Source organism: Camelus bactrianus, chromosome 28 (assembly GCF_048773025.1).
Source record: "Camelus bactrianus isolate YW-2024 breed Bactrian camel chromosome 28, ASM4877302v1, whole genome shotgun sequence".
Classification (NCBI taxonomy): Eukaryota; Metazoa; Chordata; class Mammalia; order Artiodactyla; family Camelidae; genus Camelus; species Camelus bactrianus.
Window position 1 is genome coordinate 14627771 of NC_133566.1, and position 20098 is coordinate 14647868.

The 20098-nt window shown below is 50.8% G+C and overlaps 1 protein-coding gene across 1 annotated transcript in view; it reads left to right on the forward strand.

The window, feature by feature from the left end:
* The first annotated feature begins 6729 nt into the window (after positions 1–6729).
* Positions 6730–20098, forward strand: part of CRACDL (CRACD like) — a 95945-nt gene continuing 82576 nt past the window's right edge. Inside the window, exon 1 of the mRNA XM_074354837.1 lies at positions 6730–6903. The gene's annotated coding sequence lies outside the window, so the exon portion shown is untranslated. The remainder of the gene's footprint in view (positions 6904–20098) is intronic.

Consider the following 20098-nt stretch of genomic DNA (forward strand, 5'->3'; position numbering starts at 1 on the left):
CAGTATGCCAAAACTAATTTTCCTAAACAGTCTACATTGTTCAGACAGGCATGCATTTCCTAGGGCTTTTTTTTCAGGATTTAAAAAAGAAATTACACACACCCTTGCAAAATGGTGATAGAGGCAGCAAACAGTAATCTATACTTGTCATTTACATCTTGAAGGGGTTCATTTACTAGCATGTTAGTTTATTAGCCGAAGTTTCTAGAACGAGGACAGTTGAAGGGGTTGGGTAGAAAGGGACCTCGTCTGGAGAAGGCAGGCCTAGGGCATCTGCGGAGCAGGTCTCTGAGCTGGAAGAGGACTCCATGTGCCCCCACAGCAAGCTTTGCCTCCATCACAACTTCGCAAGAGGGTCAGCATCCCTTATGCAGTTTTGTAAAGACTCAACATGGTCAGGCGATAGGCAACTAGATATAAAAATACAGTCATGAAAAACTTTCATACCTATGTGAAATAAATCAGTCTCGCAGTCCTTTAAAATGGAGAGCTCGTAAAGACAGCAGTGAAATGATGAACAGTTGTTTCAAGAGTCACCCTGTTAGCAGATGCCATCCCACTGGTTTTAAGGAAGTCTCCAGACCTATCAGGCCTCAGAGGCAGTCAGTGCATACAGAATTCTCATGTCCCTATTTTTCCATGGAAACAATGAAGAAGTAATTCCTCATCCTACTTTCGCTCTAGACACTATTTTCAGCGTCCCATTTGCTGTGGAAACACTCCTTCACTCTCTCACCGTAATGTCGTATCATTTCACTGACAAGAGCCACGGAAGAGCTGCTCCCACAGTTTGCAGAAGAGAGTGTCTGTTTTGGGTATGAAAATGCCTTAGGGAACATTGTTTTGCTCATAACTCAGACAAAAATAAGGACCTGCCCAAACAGTGATAATTAGAAAATCTTTCTGTGATTAAAAAAAACAACAACCCTGCGTTTCCTTTTAAAATATTTATTTATATTTTATTATTTATAATCTATCAAATGAATAAGATGCCACACGCCTATCAAATGAATAGGAGTGTTACCAATCTGTTCAACTAAGAAGATATGTTCTCCGGCAAATTTTGGTGGTGACTTCCAGGGACTCAGGAAGCTACAGCATCCAGGAGAGGTGAGCAGATGCTGTAATATACCTGCTTTTAGCTAAGTTCAGCCACCAGCATGTAACCTTGGGCTGGTCACTTTCTGGTCTCCCATAAAATGGGCCTGAGGAGTGTGATCTCTGAGATCCTGGACAGATCTCACCTTGCAAACTGGGAATTCCAGGCACGCAGCACATCACACCCGGGAGGCAAGGCAAGCTCCAGGAAGCTTCAACTCAAGGAAAGTCGTGAACGACAGCGGGTACCCAGAAACACAGCAGTGTGTTCATTGGCAGAGATTGTCACTCTTATTCAGTGCCTTACATTTATACTCCCACATTTGTTCTCCTTGCTTCTAAATTAGTCAGCGTAAAGACTTTTACAAGATTAGCTGGTTTAAAGCCACATTTGCAAAAGGAGCTATGTGGGCCAGCACATAAATCACATCCATGCTTGTTCTATCCCTCTGGGATAAAACCAACAGAAAAGAAAAGTAGTGGTTTAGACTTTTTCTTTATAAGCATAATTAAAGTCTCATTTCTCTTATTTAAAAATATTATTCCACAGAAACACAAAATTGGCATTGTTCCAAAACAGTCTTCCAGATTCAGCCCCAGTCCAGGAAGCTGATATCTTTGGATATGCAAATACTTGTTAGGTTAGAATAAGGGTTATGAAAGTGCAGGATTTTATGGAAAATAACACTACTACTGATTAAAAAAAAACTAACAAAACTATGATTTTTGAATGCTGTAACAGGAGAACACTTTTTTTTAAAAAAAAAGGAATAATTAAATCTTATAAAATTTGAGTTGGTTGAAACTGTAAGCATTTTTGAGTTATCAGAAGATACTGTTATAGGCATTCCTGAAAGGTCTATAAATTGCTGAAGCGTATTTAAATAGCTGCTCAAGTTTCCAAAATTTCAGACTGTCAGTTTTTGGCATTTGTCTCCCCTACCACACACCCCTCCAAACCCACCACCAAAAGCAAAAGGTGCCTGGAAGAGTCTGAATCCTAATTTCTTTTCTTTTCTTTTTTTTTTTTCCTTTATTTTTATTTATTTGGGGGAGGGATTAGTTAGGTTTATTTGTTTATTTATTTTTGGAGGGGGTACTGGGGATTGAATCCTGGACCTTGTGTGTCTAAGCATACTCTCCCCACCCCCCAGATCCTAATTTGAATGATAACCTCCGTTTAAAATATTAAGCTTATTCAGCTAGGATTCAACTAAGGCGTGTCTAACGGGGCCTCTGCCCTAGACTGTGCCAGTGAGTAGATACTGGAGAAGCAGAGTTTCCAGCAATGAGACTAGGGAATTCTAAAATAAATTCTGCATTAGTTTCCTATTGATGCAGTAGCAGATTACCACAAGTTTAGTGGTTTAAACGATACAGTTTAATTATCTTACAGGCCTGGAAGCCAGGAGTGAGCTATATGTCTCATGAGGCTAAAATCAAGGTGTTGGGCAGAGGCTGATCCTTCTGGAGAGTAGAGGGGAGAATCCATTCCCTTGTCTTCTTGAGATTCTAGAGGCTGCCTGCTCTCCTTGGCTTGCGGCCCCTCCCTCTGCCTTCAAAGTCAGCACTATTGAGCTGAGTCCATCTCACTTGACCATGTCTCTGGTCCTCACCTGTCCCCCTCTTCCCTTTTAGGCACCCTCGTGTTTACATTGGGCCCACCTGGATAATCCAGGAAAATCTCCCTATTTTAAGGTCATTTTAAGGTTTCAACTAGGAAGGCATAGCAGGAGGACCGAGAGATGAGGGCGGGGGGGTGGGGGGTGCGGGTAACAGAGCAGTCGGGGTGATGTCCTTGGGGATCAGGACTAGGAAGGGTGGAGGCTGGGCAAGGAGGACTCTTGAGACAAGACAGCAGAGCAATCAAAGAGCCGAAGGTCCCAGAAAGGTGGAGGAGCAGAAGTTTGGGAAACGGGGAGCAAGACCAAGGTGGAAAGTGTTGGGAAGAGAGAGTGGGTACCGCAGATGAATACCCTGGAGGTGGAGCGATCCAGGGTCATGATGGGTCATGAAGGAGGTTCATGGATTCATATTTCACAAGCAGCTCCTCTCTCCCAGCACTGTGCTAAGGACATGCAACCATAACGTTCAAGACAGCTACAGACACACAACCTCTTGGGGTTGTGCTCTGGTGAGGGAATTCAGTATGAAACCCAAATGAAACCCAAAATAAACCACTGTAGTGCGCTGTGCACTCTAAAGAAAATAATAAGTACAAGTGAGAAATGTGGGTCAGGAATAAAGACCAGAGAAGTGGCGGTCGAGCTGAAACCCTGGGGATGAGAGGGAGTTCGCCAGGTGCAGGTGGGGGAGGAGGAGGGGGAGGGCAGGCATGAAGCACTCAGGGGAGGGGCTGTCCAGCAAGGGCCCCTGAGGCAGGAAAGAGGTCAGGGTGTACAGGAGCTGGAGGAAGGCTGCCGGCTGGGCTGGAGTGGAGCGAGCAGAGGGTGGTACAGAAAGGAGGCCCAGGAGGTGTGCAGGGAACAGGTTAGGTGCACTACAGGGTGTGGGTTTTATCCTAACTGCATGGAAGCCAGGGAGGGGTCTTGAAAGAGGGAAATGACTGGGTCACTGATATGACTGGAGAAGGGTGGGAGGGACAGTGGCTGGGATCTGGACAGACAGCCTGAGGAGAAATCCCTTGGGGGTCTGACAGTGACACAGCTCAATCCGACCTCTGTCACCAAGGCTTACCTGGGCAACGAGCCTGCCATCATGAGAAGGTTGACATCCTTTTTCCTCCGTGGTTCCTGACTGGACCTCGGCTCTAATCCTCTACCCAGGTAGGGATGCATGTGCCTAATAGGGTCTGCATTTTCAGAACCCAAGGGAAGACCCAAGAACAGAATCCTGGGACGGAGCCCTGTCCTGCAGAAGAATCTCCCGGGTACCAGCCCGGGTTAGTGAGAACTGGTGCTTTGGGCAGACCCCTTTCCCCCATCAATGATGGCCCTCTGGTCTGACTAAACGATGATTCAGGAGAGTGGAGACTAGACTTAAATACTCTTGCTTTCTCATAGCCCAGAGGATGCCTCTTCTTCAGTGTGGGAAGGGGTGAGTTTCCTTTCTTTTTTAAGCTAAAAGTTGTTTCCAGTTTGCAGAGTGAGATGCCATTTACAGAAAGGCAGCCTGTTCAGTGCCAAGAGCGCAGAATGTGGGTCCCAACCCTGGCTCTGCCACTCCCTTCCAGCCAGACCTTGGGCTGTCACTCCTTGACAACAGGGAGCTGAGGGCAGTGCCTTATCTGTAAAATGGGATAATTGTGGGTCTTCCCTCAGGGATCTCCTGGGGACTAAATGGTCTAAATGAGCAACAAATTGTAAATGGCTTAGAACAGCACCTGGAATTTGGTAAAAAATGTGTTCCCAGGCGAGGTGCAATATATTTAGAAGTAATTTGGTGGCACAGTCTTCTTTCTTCTGCCTTATCAGTGAGGTTCTCGTTCCTGGGAAGGGGGTGTTCAGAGATAGCGGAGAGAAATTTTCTGGAGTCCCGGAAAACAAAACAAAACAAAAAACCCAACGCTCTGCTCTTAGCTTTCTGAATGTCGGTGTAGGCTTCCAGAAACTCCACGTGGGGGCTGTTTCCTTGGAACTTCTGGCAAAACTTCACTGACATTTTAGCCTTTTCTCAGGCTGGCTTCGAGGTTTGGTCCATGAGGCACTACGGAGGGAAAGAGCTCCCTTGAAGGCCAAATGGCAGGTCCTTGGGGACTGGAGATGGAGGAGGGACATTTTTCCTTTTGAGGCTTTTAAAGCATGAAGGTGCTTGCTCTATGTAGCGCCAGATAATCTCCCATTTTCCTAACGGATTCACAAAGTTCCTCCACCACTTTCTATTTTGGGTGTTAACGCTGTTCTTTCTCAGCCTTAAACTAATCATCAAGAGCTTCAGTTTTTGTCCTTTCAAAACCTTCAGGAACTTCATAAGCCACCCACAGCACACACAAATAAAGCCAGAGGTTTAAGATTGTCTGGAAACAAATGAAATCCTTACGTAAAAAGGTGATTTGTAGAGTCAATAAATATTTAGTAGCTACAACAAAAAATGAATGTGATTTTGAACAGCAAGGAGTAGAGGGTCAAGGTGGGAGAGGAGAGAAAGGGGTGTAGATTTGTTTGCAGTTGTTTGTTTAGTTCGAGGATTCTGAAGAAAAGCAAACACACATCCCTAACAAAGTCATTGTCTCTGACTGTCATGGGTCACCTGCCCATGGTGAGTACAGGTTATTAACCTGGGGGTCTATAGACTCACAATATATTTTTGTTCCTTTCACACAGGGAATGTAAAGTGCTCAAGGGCAAAAGGGGCTTTTAAGAGAAGAGCTTGTGCCAAAGGGATTATTAAAATATTTTAAAAAATAAACTTCTCTTTATATGATCAAGTAACTGTGATCTGTCTGTAGCTTCTCCCTGCCTGGGATTCTTCTATTTGGGATTTTGATCCCGTTTAAAGCCAGAGGTGGAAAGGTCCCCTTCCAGGGTTCTACCCTGGCTCTGCTGTAGGTATTGGTAGAAACGCGGGTTTCTCCAGTCCTCAGTGTCCGCATGGAAGAATCATCAGACCCACCACCCCAGGATGTGGCACAGATTCCGGGGGTCCCCACCTAACAGCTCCAACATCGCTGATCCTCAGATGTCGAGTGTCACTCGAGTGTCGCTCTCGTGATCTCTTCTAGCTGGTATGAAAGTTTCTCGGGGTTCAGCTGGCGTGGCCTCGCTTCCCTGCGAGCCACAGTTCACGTGCATCTTCCCTCCCCGCTCTTGAGGCAGGTGGTTGGGGTGGGGGCGCCCGGGCTGTGCAGGCCGAGGAGTCAGCTCCCTGATAGATTCACCCAAGGCCGGCACATTTGCTAAGACGCTTTCCTGAAATGGCCCAGCCCGTCTCTAAAGGAAAAGAAGGGGAGCCAGCGAGGCTGAGAAGCCTTCAAGGGCCTTTCTTCCCACACTCGCAGTGTCACAACAATGATTCACCCCAAGATAGGGCGGCAGCTTCCCTAATTAGCCTGGAAACGCTCCGGACCCACATAGTTATTAAAACAAACAACTTTTACTTTTATTTCGATGCACAGTTCCCACCCACGACGCCCCCCTGACCCAACTCGTGCCCCGGCCCTCTAGCCGCCGGCTTGGCGAGGGGGATCCCGAGCACCCCTAGCCCTGCGCCGTCGGGCCGCAGAGCCCCCAGATGACCCCGGAGGTCAAGGCTGGAGTCGGGGCCACATCCCCTGCGGCGGGGGCGCCTCGTGCTCCGGGCCGTCGGGTCCTCCCGCGGACCCCGGCCCCGCGCAGGAGGGGCGGCCGGGCCCGGAGCCCCGACAGCGCCGCCGCGGGGTGCGGAGGGTGGGGGGGATGTGGGAGGGGGGAGGGGGTCCCCGCGGGCAGCCGGGCCCGCGCCCCGCCGCCCGCCGGCGCCTCCCCCACGAGCTCGCGCCCCGACTCGGCCCGGAGGCTGCGGGAGCGGCGCGCCGCGGGGGAGGTGCGCGCGGCGGGCGAGCGAGCGAGCGAGCGGAGCGCCGGCCGCCCCCGCCGAGCCGCGAGCAGCCGAGCCGAGCCGGCGCGCCCGGGGCGGGGAGCGCGCGCCCAGGCCGGGCGAGGGCCGGCGCCGGAGGGTCGTGCCCGCGCCCGCGTCCTGGTCTCGGCACCCCGAGCGGGCGGCGGCGAGGCGGGGCGGCCACCTGCTGCGCCGCGTGCGGGTCCGGCGTCCGCGTGGCCTCGGGCGGTGACCGCAGCCCCGCCACCCACCCCCACCCGGCAGACCGAGCCTCCGGCGCCTCGCGGGGCGGGCGGCGCTCCGGTGCAGGTACAGGGCAGTGGGGGCGGGGGGTGTAGTGGGGGGCGGGGACCCGCGCGTGGGCCGGGGCCGGGCGGCTGGGTGTGGGGGCGCGGGGCGCGGGCCGCCAGGTGCCTCTCGGACGGCGGACGGGACCGGGCGCCCTCCCGGAGGCCGCCTCTCGGGGCGGCGCGGGGCCGGGCGCCGAGACCAGCCGGACGCGCTCCCGCAAGTGCCCGAAGTTTCCCTGTGCTCACTTTGCCGGACTTTACTTTGAATTGTGAGGCGAACCGGCCATTGATGGCGTTGAGAAAATAGAAGAGGGAGAAAGCCGGGTGTAGGCTGTTAGCAGACGAAGTCTGTGCGCCTTCTGCCCCCGAAGGCCACGGCAGAGAAAATAGTGGACCAAGTCATTAACTGTTTTCCTTCTGCTTCAGGTAATGGTTTATTTGTTGTATAGGTTTTAGGGTTTCACGACAGGCCATCCGTGAGAGATTCTGGGCTTAAGCTAAGAAACGTTCAAATTTCTAATCAACAGATACGTGTTGAACAGACGCTTCGTAACAGGGAGGGCTTTAATGTGAGGTGAACAGGCGATCGGAGCTTAAGTAGTAACTAAAATGTAGTCGTTACCAACGAAGTGTTGGCTTTTGCCATGCAAAGTGGAAAGGAGTGCCACCGTTTGGACTGGCCGAGCGCAGGTACAGGTGGCACCTGGCATGGTGTCACTGCTAAGTACCAAATTTCGAGCCAGAAATCCATCAAGAGACAAGCAGCTGCGAGAACCCACCCCACACCTTCCCCAACTGATATCTTAAAATATCCTGCTCCCTTATTCCCGCCTGCACGCTTCCTTCATTTACATAACACGTGCACGTGAGGGCGGGATAGACTGTTTAGACCCCGGGTCCTCTCGCTGGAGCGCAGTCACCCCCCCCCCCCCCGGCTCACACCGGATGATGGAGCATCCTGGTCACTCCTTAGAGTCCTTTGAGGTCACAAAATTGTGAGGAGAAACATACCCCGAGGCAGGGCAGTGGCATCAGGGGTCCCTGCCCTTGGGGGCTGGTGGACAAGGGTTGAGCCGGGTTGGTTTCTTGGCTTTGCTCCCGGTGCTGTGCTGAGCCGTATTGGAGCCTAAGGCAGAAGGAAGAATCAGTAATGCGGATCCTGTCTCTATTTAAAATTGAGATATTTTGGGCAATGTGGATTTTGTGCTAATTTCCATGTTTTCAAACAGATCATTGTAACATTTATCTTTGGAGTCTTTTGGTACCCCCTTCAATTTTGTGCCTGAAGCTAGTGCCTCGCTTGCCTCCCCCTAGTTCTAGACTTGCCTGCGGGTCAAGTTTCTTAACCTCTCTGAGTACCTCATTTATAAAATAAAAAAAGCGGCCCCTCCCTGGGTGCTGCGCAGCTAATACACAGCATCTCGCCGCTGTGCAGGACCGGGCATGTAGGGCACGCGCAGGGATGGCCGTCCTTTTCGAGCTGTCACTCCGCTGGGTCATCTTGAGCGGCTCACTGAGTCTTGCTGGGTCTCAGTTTGACTCAGCAGAGGGGGAGTACTGTTGGCCAGCTCCCGGGGTTACATGAGAGAATGGGGAGAAGGCGCTTGGCCCTCCAGGAGGGTAAGTTTTCCGTGATGGCGCAGTGAGCCTGGATTTGCCTTGGCAAGCTTGCCCGCTTTTCCTCTGGACCTTAGCCATGTGCCTTGTGCACAGACACTCGTAAATTCTGCTCGTGTTGCATGGAGACCCTGTGGGAGCATTTGAATCCGAGGAGAGTGGGGATGTTTCCTGCCCTGGGTTATTGGGGAAGGGTGAAAGTCATCAGCCTCAAGTTGTGGTGTGCAAAATTTTTAATAAGTGAGCTTAATTTCGCCACTGCAAACAAATGACTTTGGTTCCTTTTGATATATGTAGTCCTCGGTCATGATTGTGATTTTCCTGAGCCTAATTCAAGTGATTTTGTCTCAGTCACTATCTAGCTTAAAGCAGCTTAGTCCCTGCAGAGTCAGTCTGTCTCTCCAGGTCACCCTTGGAGGCCCCTTCTCACTGTGAGTGGTCTCTGGGCACCTGGAGCAGGTCGTGGTCACATTGGGGCGTAGGGGAGAGCAGCCTCTTCCTGTCCTCTGATGAGTTTCTCATCACCCAGCCTGCTTTTCCTGTTTCCACTGAGAATTGTCCAGCCGGGGACGCTGCAGAGAGCCACACTGGGGACCTGGCTCCTGCATCTTGCCCTGAGGTCCCCACACCCTGGGTCTCTGCTGGGCCCCTGGGAACCTGCCCATTTTGTGCAGAACAACCCAGGAAGCCGTACCTGCTGTGCAGAGTGCTCTCCAGCGTTCACTGCAGGAGGCAGGACAGACCCCCCTGTCTTCTGCGTCCCCCTCAGCCTCCCAGGGGTTTCTCTTCCCTCCCTCACCATCCCTTCTCCTCCAGGCAGAGTGCGGAGGGGCAGGGGCTCTCACCTTCAGGATCCCTCTCTCCCGGTACTGGAAGAGCCCTTTTCTACCTGTGAGGCAGGAATCCTTCTCCGGTTGTATCTTCTGTTCCCTTAACGTTGTGGCTTAGAGTAAAGCTCTTGATACGTAAAGGGAATTTATACATCCTTTTCTCTTAACCCACCCCCCCATCTCTGGAGAAACCAGATGCACCCTGATGAGGTGGGAAGGTGGCAGGGAGGAGTGAGCTGGGGAAATGGACAAGAAGACCCCTCCCCCAGCCCCCGTCTTTTGGTTTATGTGCACTGGACTTCTTATTACCTGGAAAAGCCTGTCAAGGCTGTAGGGCCTGTTGGAGATACATCAGGGGCTGGGAGGAAACGGGAAAAGAGCCTGGTGGTCGGTGGGGAGGAGAGGCGGTGTCTGCCTGCTCACCACTGAGCCCAGCCCAGGGGACCAGTTTCACGTGCATAAGTGTCTTCCAGAGGATCCCCTATTAATGCTGCTGCTGCTTCACCATCAGAATGACCCACTGTGTGCTTGGCGTTTACTAAAAGCTGCAGGAAAAATCCAAGTCATAATTGATTCTTCCAGGTGCTTGAGGACTATTTGGAGAATAAGATTAGCCTTTATGAAGCCTAAAGCTGTACACCCACGCCCTGGGTTTTGTTCACACTCTGTGAGTGGAAAGGAAAGTGGTCAGGGAAGGCTTCTTGGAGGAGGTGGGACTTTTAAGTAACATTAAGACTTGGTCACACAGACATGAGTGGAAAGAGAACTTCCCATGGGGAGGAGCTCTTGAATTTCTAGAGACTGGAGGCTGCCCACGAGGGCCCACCTAAGACCTGCCCCTTCCTGGTGTCAGGCTTACCCCTTTCGTTGTCTGGGTCGCTGTAAATCTGGGCACAGGCAGTGTCATCTGTGCATGGGACGGCAGGCCCGGTCAGCATGCTGAACACCTCGTGTTTTCCGCCAGCTGAAAGGAAATCAGAGGAGTTCTCATCTAATCCTGTTACTCCGAGTTGTCTACATCTGGAAAGTTGTTTTAAACTTTTGGGTCAGGTAAATGGTTCTTAAGAGACATATTTGTGATTCTAAGGAGTGACCCGAGTTTTCTGTGTTGCTTTAACCTGCTGTGCCCCCTAATCCTGAGCTCACTGGGTCACAAACCAGTAGATGCCGTGGGAGCGCTCAGCACATTTAGCAGCAGGTTGACAGGAAATGATCAGCCGGGTGTGGCCACGCCCCCTCCCTGGTGCTGGCCACTAACTGTGCGGACTCTTGCACTGTTCCTACAGATTCCGGGCAGGAAGGGTTCTCAAATACTTCTTTTATGATTAAGGTATCTGTGGGGAAACAAACTACAAAAGAGCCTTTTGAAAGGTGTAGAACGTTATTTATTTACTCAAGCCTTTTCCTGGTCGTGGTGCGTGGGACTGGCTTTTAAATGTATGAAGTTTGAGGACTTCTGGAATCCTTGCCCGCACCTCTGAGGTCCATGCACCAATCTCCCCATGGTTTCTGTCCCCAGATTCTCATGTCTTTGGGAAACAACAGAAGCATTAGCCGAGGTGTGCCAGTTTCCCAAGAAACTGTTCTCAGAATGACTGTCCCTGAATGTGGGGTGTGGGATGTGAAAATGCCAGAGGGGCTTTGCTTTCTTAGAGTGGGTGGTCCAGCCGAGGAGGGAAGTCAGGGCTCTTCTTTCAGCTCTGCTGCTTAGTCCCTCTGACCCCGTAGAACAGGGGTGGTGATTCACACGCACACATTCACACAAGCATCACTTGAGGTGCTGTATCAGCAGAGAAAATGCTTCATAAATTATTTGTAGCTATTACTCTTCTGTTGTCTTTCTTAGAATGCAGAAGGGCATTTGTTATATTCCAAATTAGGACCCCCTAATACCCTAAAGCAATAAAAGGGCCTTCCACATCTGAGGTCTGCTGTACCTAGGGCTCTGAGCAGAGCTAGCGGTAGGTGGGTGTCAGGTGGGAGATGACCTTGATGCACTTTAAAGCACACTGCGGCAGCGAGGAGCCAGGGGAAGGAGATGGGGAAGGTCACACAGGTAGGAGAGGGCCCAGGCAGTGGGAGACCCTCAGCCCCTGGGTCCCGGGGACCCACAGCTCTCATGTTCCAGCCTTCCCTGCTCCTGTGGTTACAAGTAGGAGCTGCAGGGCCACAGGCGGGGCCACAGGTGGGAGGTGCCCTGGGCCAGTGACACACACATTTACTCTGCTGGTGAGACGTAGGGACAGTTCCGCCCTGTGACATCCACAGCTCACCAGTGAGCTGGCTGTACAGCCGTGGATCAGAGGACCAGATGGGTGTAACCAGTGGGTAACCGAATTGCAGTCAGCACTAGGTTCCTGTTGTGTGTTCAGTCTCCTGCGTGTGAGTATATCATGAGTGTTTAGTATCTTTTCAGCATTTAGTGTATCATGAATATTTACTGCCCCGCTGCCTGGGTATATTTAGTGCCTCCTAAGTATTAGGTGTCTGTTGGTCCTTCGCCCCTTCTCTCTGATACACACGTGCTCTCCTTACTGCGTTTTCATCTCTGCTTAACGTGTCTTACGAGAGTCGTCCGTCCCTCTTGCTGTCTTTTCCGCATCCGCTGCTCCAAGCCCGTGCAAGCTGGTCTCGGCTCCTCACTCTTTGGTCCTGCCTGTGGCCATGTGGCCGGGCACAACCTCTGCCCCTGACGGGTGCTGGGGCGGGTGCGGTGGGCCTGGGGGACTCAGACTTGAGTCTCTTGGGCCCTCACTGCTCTGCAGCTGATGTGGGGAACACAGGGAGCTGCTCTGAAGTGGCGTCTCCACGGGCACCTGCTATTCTAACCTGGGTTTGATACCTAACTCCTGGTCCCGAGGTTCCATCAGCTCGCCTGCTTCATTATTCATCATTTCTCCCCCTGCCCCTCCCCGGGGAGTGGTAGCAAGACCGTTCTCATGGGTCCTCCTGCAGTGAGGTCGTGTGACTTCGACATTGCAGTGCTCACCCTGCTAATGGAAGCGAGGACGGGGAGGAGGAGGATGGGGTTTGTCGGGCGGTCAGTCCCACCTACTCGACATCTGAACCCGGCGGCCGCACCATCCCACCTGGTGACTCACCTTCTGTGCCTGGGTATCCTTTCCACGGGAAAAGACCTGGCCACGTATATTTGGACGGTTGCTGGGTGTCAGCCACATGCTCCATTGGAAACCAGGTCTTCAGATCATCTTGGATTAGCATTTCCCGTGTGTGCTTGGGTGTAAGCGGGTTCTTCGTGTACAAGCACAAAACGTTTTGCAGATTTGAGTCACCTGTTTTCTGACAGGTCCTCTCAGGGGTCCTCACTTTGGCTTCATGGTGTCTGTTAGCAAAGTCGGGTCTGTGCGTCTAGGGCTGCTGGGAAGCAAGGCTTATCTGGTGCCACATTCTAGAATTGAAAGTACTAGGAGCATTTCATGGGCCCTGGGGAATCCCTGGGGGGTCTCTCAGTGGCAGAAGGACCACTGTGGACAGGACTCCACCAGGCCAGCTGGCGGGGAGGGCCCAGAAGGCAGTGAACCTGGTGCAGGGCAGGCCCACCAACCGTCTGGGGCTCCCACCAGGCTTGTGAGTTGGCTCCTTCCAGGCAGCGGCTCTTTGCTGTCCCCTCCCTCGGGTGGATTGAGGCCAGGGGCCACGTATCAGACAGTCTCTTCCATCCAGCGAACCCAGGGGCAGGATGGTAACATTTGGGGGTGGGTCCTTCAAAACGTTGTCTGTGCTGTTCTGAATATATACATGAACGCAAGTACATATTATTATAAAAAGGTAACGTCTGCGTTGTTTTCTGGGCTGCCTTTTCAAGAAGGGTAGCGTGGGTTGAATCCCTTTCCTACCTCATTAGAGTCTCTTCCTCGCCGCTGCGGGGGATTCCATGGGCGGGGTCAGCCCCAGCTCACCTGCCAAGCCCTCTGCTGGATGGACATCTGCTTAGGTCATTTTCAACCTTACAACAATGAACATTGTCATCGGTGCTCTTTTGTGCATTTGTCTGGTTGGTTCCTTCGAAGTCTTATCTCCTAAGTAGGTTTCCTGTGTGTGTCCAAGCCTCCTCCTTTGACATGTCTGGCCCTAAGTCTTTTTTTTTCTTTTCACACCAACAAGATGTCATGCATCTTGGTCGACAGCATCTTCAGCATCCATGCTCTTCAGGATTTGCTCTGGTTAGTGTCAGCAGAAGAGGTTTTAATGCAGGAAATTCAGGGATAACAGGATTGGTGGAGGCTCAGCCAGACCTGTGGGAATGACTCCCCACCCAGAGCAACACCACAGAGCTGTCCTGCTGGGAGCTGCCTCCCACCCCAGACCCTCTGCAGGGAGCTTCCCACCTGCTGCTTGGCATCCATTGTGGAGCTGTGGTCGAGGCTCTGGGACCCCCGCCACCACCCATGGGAAAACCTGATTCCTCCACGGTGGTGCCTGTTGGCAGAGAGGCACAGGAAATCTTGCCATGTGGGGAGTGTGGCCAGGATGGAGGCGGGAAGTGTGGTCCTGGATTTCCAGCCTCCAGCATGCAGTGAACAAGTTGGGTAGGGTGAACTGTATTTCAGCTTCTTTCTTTCTCTCTCTCTCTTTTTTTTCCTTCAAATTTTGTACTTTTTATGTTCTATTTGATGCAGGCAGAGGTGAGAGTCCCAGAATTCAACCATGGCTTCAGTGGGTCTGGTCCCTGCCTCACAGAGTCAGTCTTTTGTCCCCTCTAGAGAAGGTCAAGGTCGTTTCTTTGATAAGGTTTTCATTTGTCTCCTCTTCAGAGCCCTTTGACATGAGCCCCAGTCCCCTTCCTGCTCTCCCTTAGAAATCAGATTGGAAGCTTCCCAGCCTGAGCTTCAAATAGGTTAAAAAAATATATATCTATATCTATATCTGTATCTCTGTGTTTCTTAAGGTGAAGCCACAGACAAATAGCACCTGCAGACATGCCTTCTATTCAGACCATGTATTTGAAAATCAGGTTCTCAGAGACCTACCTTTGCGGGAAGGTGTGGGCTGGGAGTGGGTGTCTGGCTCTGCTCTCTCGCTGGGGAGGCCTTGGTTCTGCTGCCCCTTTCGGGGGGTGTGGTGTTCACACTGAATGCCCTCGGTCGTCGGGCGTGGGTGGAAGCAGGAGGGAGCCCACTGTTAAGTTAATCGCTAACTTTTTTTTCAGGGGCCATAATTGATCAGTAGGCAATTTACCGACCGTATTTCTCTCTGCCTCTTCGAACAGGCTTTGTGCTTAATTAGTGTGAATTCAGGTGTTTGTATAGTTCCAAGCTCCCCCTCTGAGCGGTTTCTGGATTTTCAGTTGTTCCAGGAAAGCATTGCTGAGGATGAATTCCAGGAAAGACTGTGTCTTCAGCATCCCAGGGTCTCTGGGTGGCAGCCACCAGCCTGAGGGTGCATGCTCTCCTGACCCTCCGCAGGTCCTCTGCCCCTTGTGGTTCAAGCTCCCCTTTTAGAGATCGGCAAGCCTGCTGCTCCCCAGCTCGAAGCTCTGAGGTGGATGGCGGGGTGAGGAGGGAGCCCGGCCCCCTCTAACTCAAGGTCGGGTGAGACAGCCCTTGGGACTAGTCCTTGGAGGGTCCAGCGGGTCATAGATTCAGCAGGGTCCATCAGAGGAACCCATGTCTTTTAAAAAAGGCTTTTTCTTTGAGGAAGGAAAGTAATTAGACTTATATTATTTATTTATCCTTTCATCTATTTGTTTATCTTAACGGAGATACTGGGGCTTGAACCCAGGACCTCCTGTATGCTAAGCACACACTCTACCACTGAGCTACACCCTCCTCCCTGAAGAGCAGGAAGTGATATGTGTTGGCTCCATCCTGACTGATTTACCTTCGGTTTCTACAGCCCTGCTTTCTGTGATTTCTATGTAACAGATAATTCTCTTTCTTTAATTTTAGGGGGGGTGAACGTTGGTTGTATATTATGACATAAGCTGTAATAATTGTTTTCCCAGCCACAGATGTTTTTCTTTGAACTTTTCTAACCATACAAAATGAGATTCTGAATTTTGCGTGTGGCACATTAACACTGGCTGGTCCAGGCTGCTGTTGCATAACTCCCCCCCCGCCCCCCACCCGTCTTGTGTTTTAATATAATTACTAAAGTGTGAGTATGTGTGCGATTAGAAGACTCTCTTTCCAGCCCCAGAGAGCAGGTGAGGTCAGAGCCCATCACCAGATTTACCTCCTGTTTTACCTCGCCTCATTTTGGGTCGTTCATCTTCAGCATCTCATTTGATCCTTACGCTGTGCATTTTAGAGATGAGGAGACTAAGGCCCAGAGAAGTAAAGTGACTTGGCCAGGGCCTCTCAGCCAGTGAGCGACAGAGCTGTGGACCCAGCTTCACCCCGGGTTCTCTCCGGCGGTGATTTCCCCTGGGAAAAAAAACACTGTTGGCTCACTGGCTAACACGCCAGGTGCTGCCTGGGTCGCTTCGTCCCTCACAGTCTTTAGCCCCATTTTATGGAGGAGCAGACTGAGGCACAGAGTGGTTATGAGACTTACCTAAACGACCAGCACACAGTGGAGTAGGGATTTAAACCCAATGTCCTTCTTTTGTGGCCTGTTTGTAACCCGTCTTGATCTGTTAACTCGGAAATGGCCCAGAAGCGTCCTTGTAACTTGCCCAAGGGTTTCACCTAACGGGAGTGAACATTCTTGGCAAATCACTCCGCGGCATGTACACAGGAGAGAATTAGAAAGGATGTGTTATTGTTATTAAGCCTGACTTACCTCTACCTCTCTCTCTCTTTTTTTGTTAAAACATCCCTAGTTAGAATTGAATAAGGCTTCGTGACTGGGAGCTCTGGGTGCAAAGCCTGACTCTCCAGCCACGTGACCTCTCAGTGCCCCAGTTCCCTGTCTGGAAAGTGGGGACGGCACTGGTCCCCGCCTCCGAGGGTTGTTATGTGGACTGACTGGGATACTAGTGCCTGTGACGTGCCGTCTGTGACAGTAAAAACCGAAGGGGTGCAGTGAGGGGGTCGGACTGCAGCCCCGGCTGGCTGAGCGTGTTCTGTGTTCCAGGCACCATCAGGTACTTAAGGATACAGGATCCCACCAATTCTCGGAATAACCTCAGAGAGTAGAAACAGTTATCCCTGTTTGGAGGTGAGGAAACAGAAGCTCAGGAGATGAAAGCAATGTCGCTGTCCCCATCTGAGGACAGCTAGGCAGGCAGAGAGGGAGGTGGTCACCTGAAGCCCTGGAGGTAGGGGATGGGGTCCAGAGCTCCCGCTGCTGGGACCCTGCCTTGGCACCAGGTCAGCAGTTGGGTGGCACAAAGGTGGCTGCGTCCTGAGTCTTTCTGGCTTCACGGGGTGAGTCTAAGTGAATTGTTCACCGTGTGCCGGCGTGATTAGCTGAAGGAGCAGATACTTCTCAAACATCATCTGTTCTTGTTTCTCCCCAGTTCCTGGATAAACACTTCTGTTGTGATAGCAACACACTATTACAGCATTCTTTGCTCTTCTCGGGGACGTATATTCTTTTGTGCAAAGTTGCAGTTTAAGCTCACACTGTCAACCAAAGCGGAATTGCCGTCTGAATTCACTTCAAGACACAACATCCAGGATGGCCTGCTGCGGTGTGTGGTCTCCTAAGGGCTGTCAGTTCTCCCCTAAAGCCAGGGTTCCTGGTCTCTCTGAGTAGGAGGCCCCCTTTGTAACACTGAACAATTAGGGAAACCTTTCACACGACAGCAATTGTATTTTCAATATATCCGAATATCAGTGAGGAAACTGTATGGAAACAAAAAGACACTATGACTTTTGAGGCTCATCTAGATGACGTATGTTATTAATCACACCTACGCTTATTTAAAAATAATTACCCGTATGTGACATGATAGTGATGCCATTTACCGCTAACGCTTGTCTTTCAGGGAGTCACATGTAGAGAACTAAGGATCTGCGTTTAGAGATTTCATATTTGTAGCCTTTCAAAGACGTGGATATGCCCTCCTGTGGTTTGCGTTCTCCTCCTGGGCACTTTGCTTGCAATTTCAGTAGCTTCCACCAGAGGGTGCTCGGGATCATGAGGCTTCTGCAGTGGATGAGTCTTCACTCCAGCTGTGAAAGTGTAATTTTCTACTCCCCCAATTTTCTTTTAGGACAAAAATACTTTAATTAAAAGAAAACATATTGTGTGGCTCAGTGGTAAAGTGCATGCTTAGCATGTACAAAGTCCTGAGTTCAATCCCCAGTCCCTCCATTAAAATTTTAAAAAATAATAAAATAAAATTGTCTTAAAAAAAGAAAGAAATGCACAAAATTAAGGGACAAAAATCATTATAAAAAGGAAAACATATGAATTAAGAGAAAATTGTCTAAAAGAGGTAATCAAACATGAAGACAAATGTAAAAGATATAGATTAAATAACACCAAAATTCCGATTATGAATTGCTGTTAAGTTTTCTCTCATTCTGGATGTATTTTTAAAAAGCAATCGCTGCATCAGCCACTGCACTGCTTCCAAAAAGTCTGAAGTGTCACAGTGTTGTAGAGCTTTGGCATTAGAAAACACAGGGTGTCTTAGCCAGTTAAGGACCGTGAAGCATCCTGGACCCCACTCCTCTCCCTGGACCCTACCTAGGTTAAAAAGAAGTTTTAATATACAATAATATTTTTATTTTTATATAAATGCAATTGTAAAACATATTTAAAAAATTTTTTTCAAGTAGAGGAAGGCAGAAATGCCTAGGGTCCCAGAATGTCACGATGCAGCCCTGGCTGGGAGTGTGACAGAGGCTCTGAGCCAAGTCATAGAGGTGGGGATGACCCAGGGCAGGGAGGGACCACTTCGTGGTGGGGCTTACCCATGTGGTGTGCAGAATGGGGCTGCGGAAAATCAGGGACCCCGAAAGGACCCCCACCCCCAACCTTGGCTGGAGCCTATTCAGTGAAGGCAAACAGCCCTTGTTTGGCAGGCTCAGGACCAAGTGCTTGGGTGCCTGCAGCTCAGGCATCACTGGGAGGGAGAGCTGCTTGTGACGCTTAGGCCCTTCAGAGTCTTGGCAAAGCCAGAAAAGGTCGATTTCTCGGTTAAGGGGTACTTTTTGGCCCTAGTCCCAGCCTGGTCACTTGGCGGTGAGATGTACGCCATTGAATGTGTTTCCTCGTCTGGAAGTTGGGGCGATACTACACTGAGTTTGCTCAGGGAATTAGGTGATACTTGTCAGGGGCCTTCAGAGTCTGGTGCCTGGCCTCCAGACACATCGAGTGTTGCTCCCGTCTCCTCTGCTTGTCGACGTGGCCTCGTTCAGGGGAGGCCGGGAGGTGGAGGCGCGCTTGCCTGGGCTGGACTTGGCCTGGTGTCAGCCCCGCTTGCAGCCGCCCTGGCCTCACCCCCCGGGCTGACTCAGGAGGTCTGGGTGGGACCGTAGTTTGTGTTTAACAAGCTTTGCTGGTGAATCTGCTGTGTGGCCGGGGTGGAGAGCCTTGGCCTTCACCTGAGCGTGTCTGGGCCGTGGTGGGATGGATCTGATTTCCAAGACTCGCGGGAGGGAGGATCCCAAGACCTGGTCTGGGGAGATTCCAGGCGCCCAGGGCTGGGCTGGCCGGCACTGTGTCCGCCGCAAAGAGGCACAGACGCTCCTTTGTCCTCGGCCCTGTGGGCCTCCCTGTCTTCCTGGAAAAGTTTTCCTTTTGGCTTCTCTGCCCCTGGGGTGCACGTTCCCAGCTTCCTTCATCCACTCTGTCAGCACACATTTGCCACCGCCAGGTGCACCACACTGTGATTGGGGCAGGGTTCCGGGCGTTGGGCCCGGCCATCCAGCATCACCTGACAGGGCTCCGGCGGTAAATGGTTTATCGTAAAGTAGAATGCCATTTCTACAGCCAGGGCCGCCTGGGGAGAGGCACCTCTCTGGAGTTGGAGGAAGGGTCTGGTGTGCATGGGACAGGATGCGGACCACGCGGAGGGCTGCAGAAGGCAGAGGAGTTGAAGGGAGGGGACTCGGGAGGAAAGCACTGGCGCCTTTTAGTGGTCACAGCCCTGGGGGCCGGCGCGGGTGACCGCACAGCCAAGGCTTTGCAACCAGCGGTGCCTGGCCCACATGTGGAAGTATGCACAGTCAGTCTCTCTGCCTGTAAGAAAGTCGAGAAAGGTGGTGGGGAACTGTTCCATTCATGGTAGAATCAAAGGTGGAATTCCTAGGAAGGACGCTCAGAGATGTTTAGAACCTGCGTGAAGAACAGTAGAAAATTGTTCCGGAGACCCCCGAAGAGAAATTCTGTAAACGAAGGTGTTTGGCACGTTCCTGCCAGAGAGGGAGCGCTATTTTAAGTATTTACATTGTTCCCAAATTAATTTATGTGTTTGATGACGTTTCCAGCCAGAATCTGGGTGGATCACCAATCAGATATGAAAACATATTATCAATTTATAATAATTTAAACATTTTGAGTTGGGCTGGGAATTGAAAGGCTATCCATAGAACAGACTAGAAAATCTGGAAAATAGAGGTTAATAGCTTTAGTTCATATTTAACCACCTGGAAAACCATCAGGTTCCTAAGTCATGTCAAACCCCAAAATAAATTCCATGTGGATTAACATTTTAAATGAAAAAATGAAGTCATGAAATTCACTTTAGCTGAGAACTTAAGAAATTATGGCATGAGAATCATCTTTCTAGACGTGTTACCACAGGCAAAAGCCACAAGGCCAAAATTGTTTTGTTTGTGCATTGGGGGAACCAAAACTTCAGTATGCCAAAAGAAAAAACTCCAAAACAAAATAAAAAATCAGTTGATA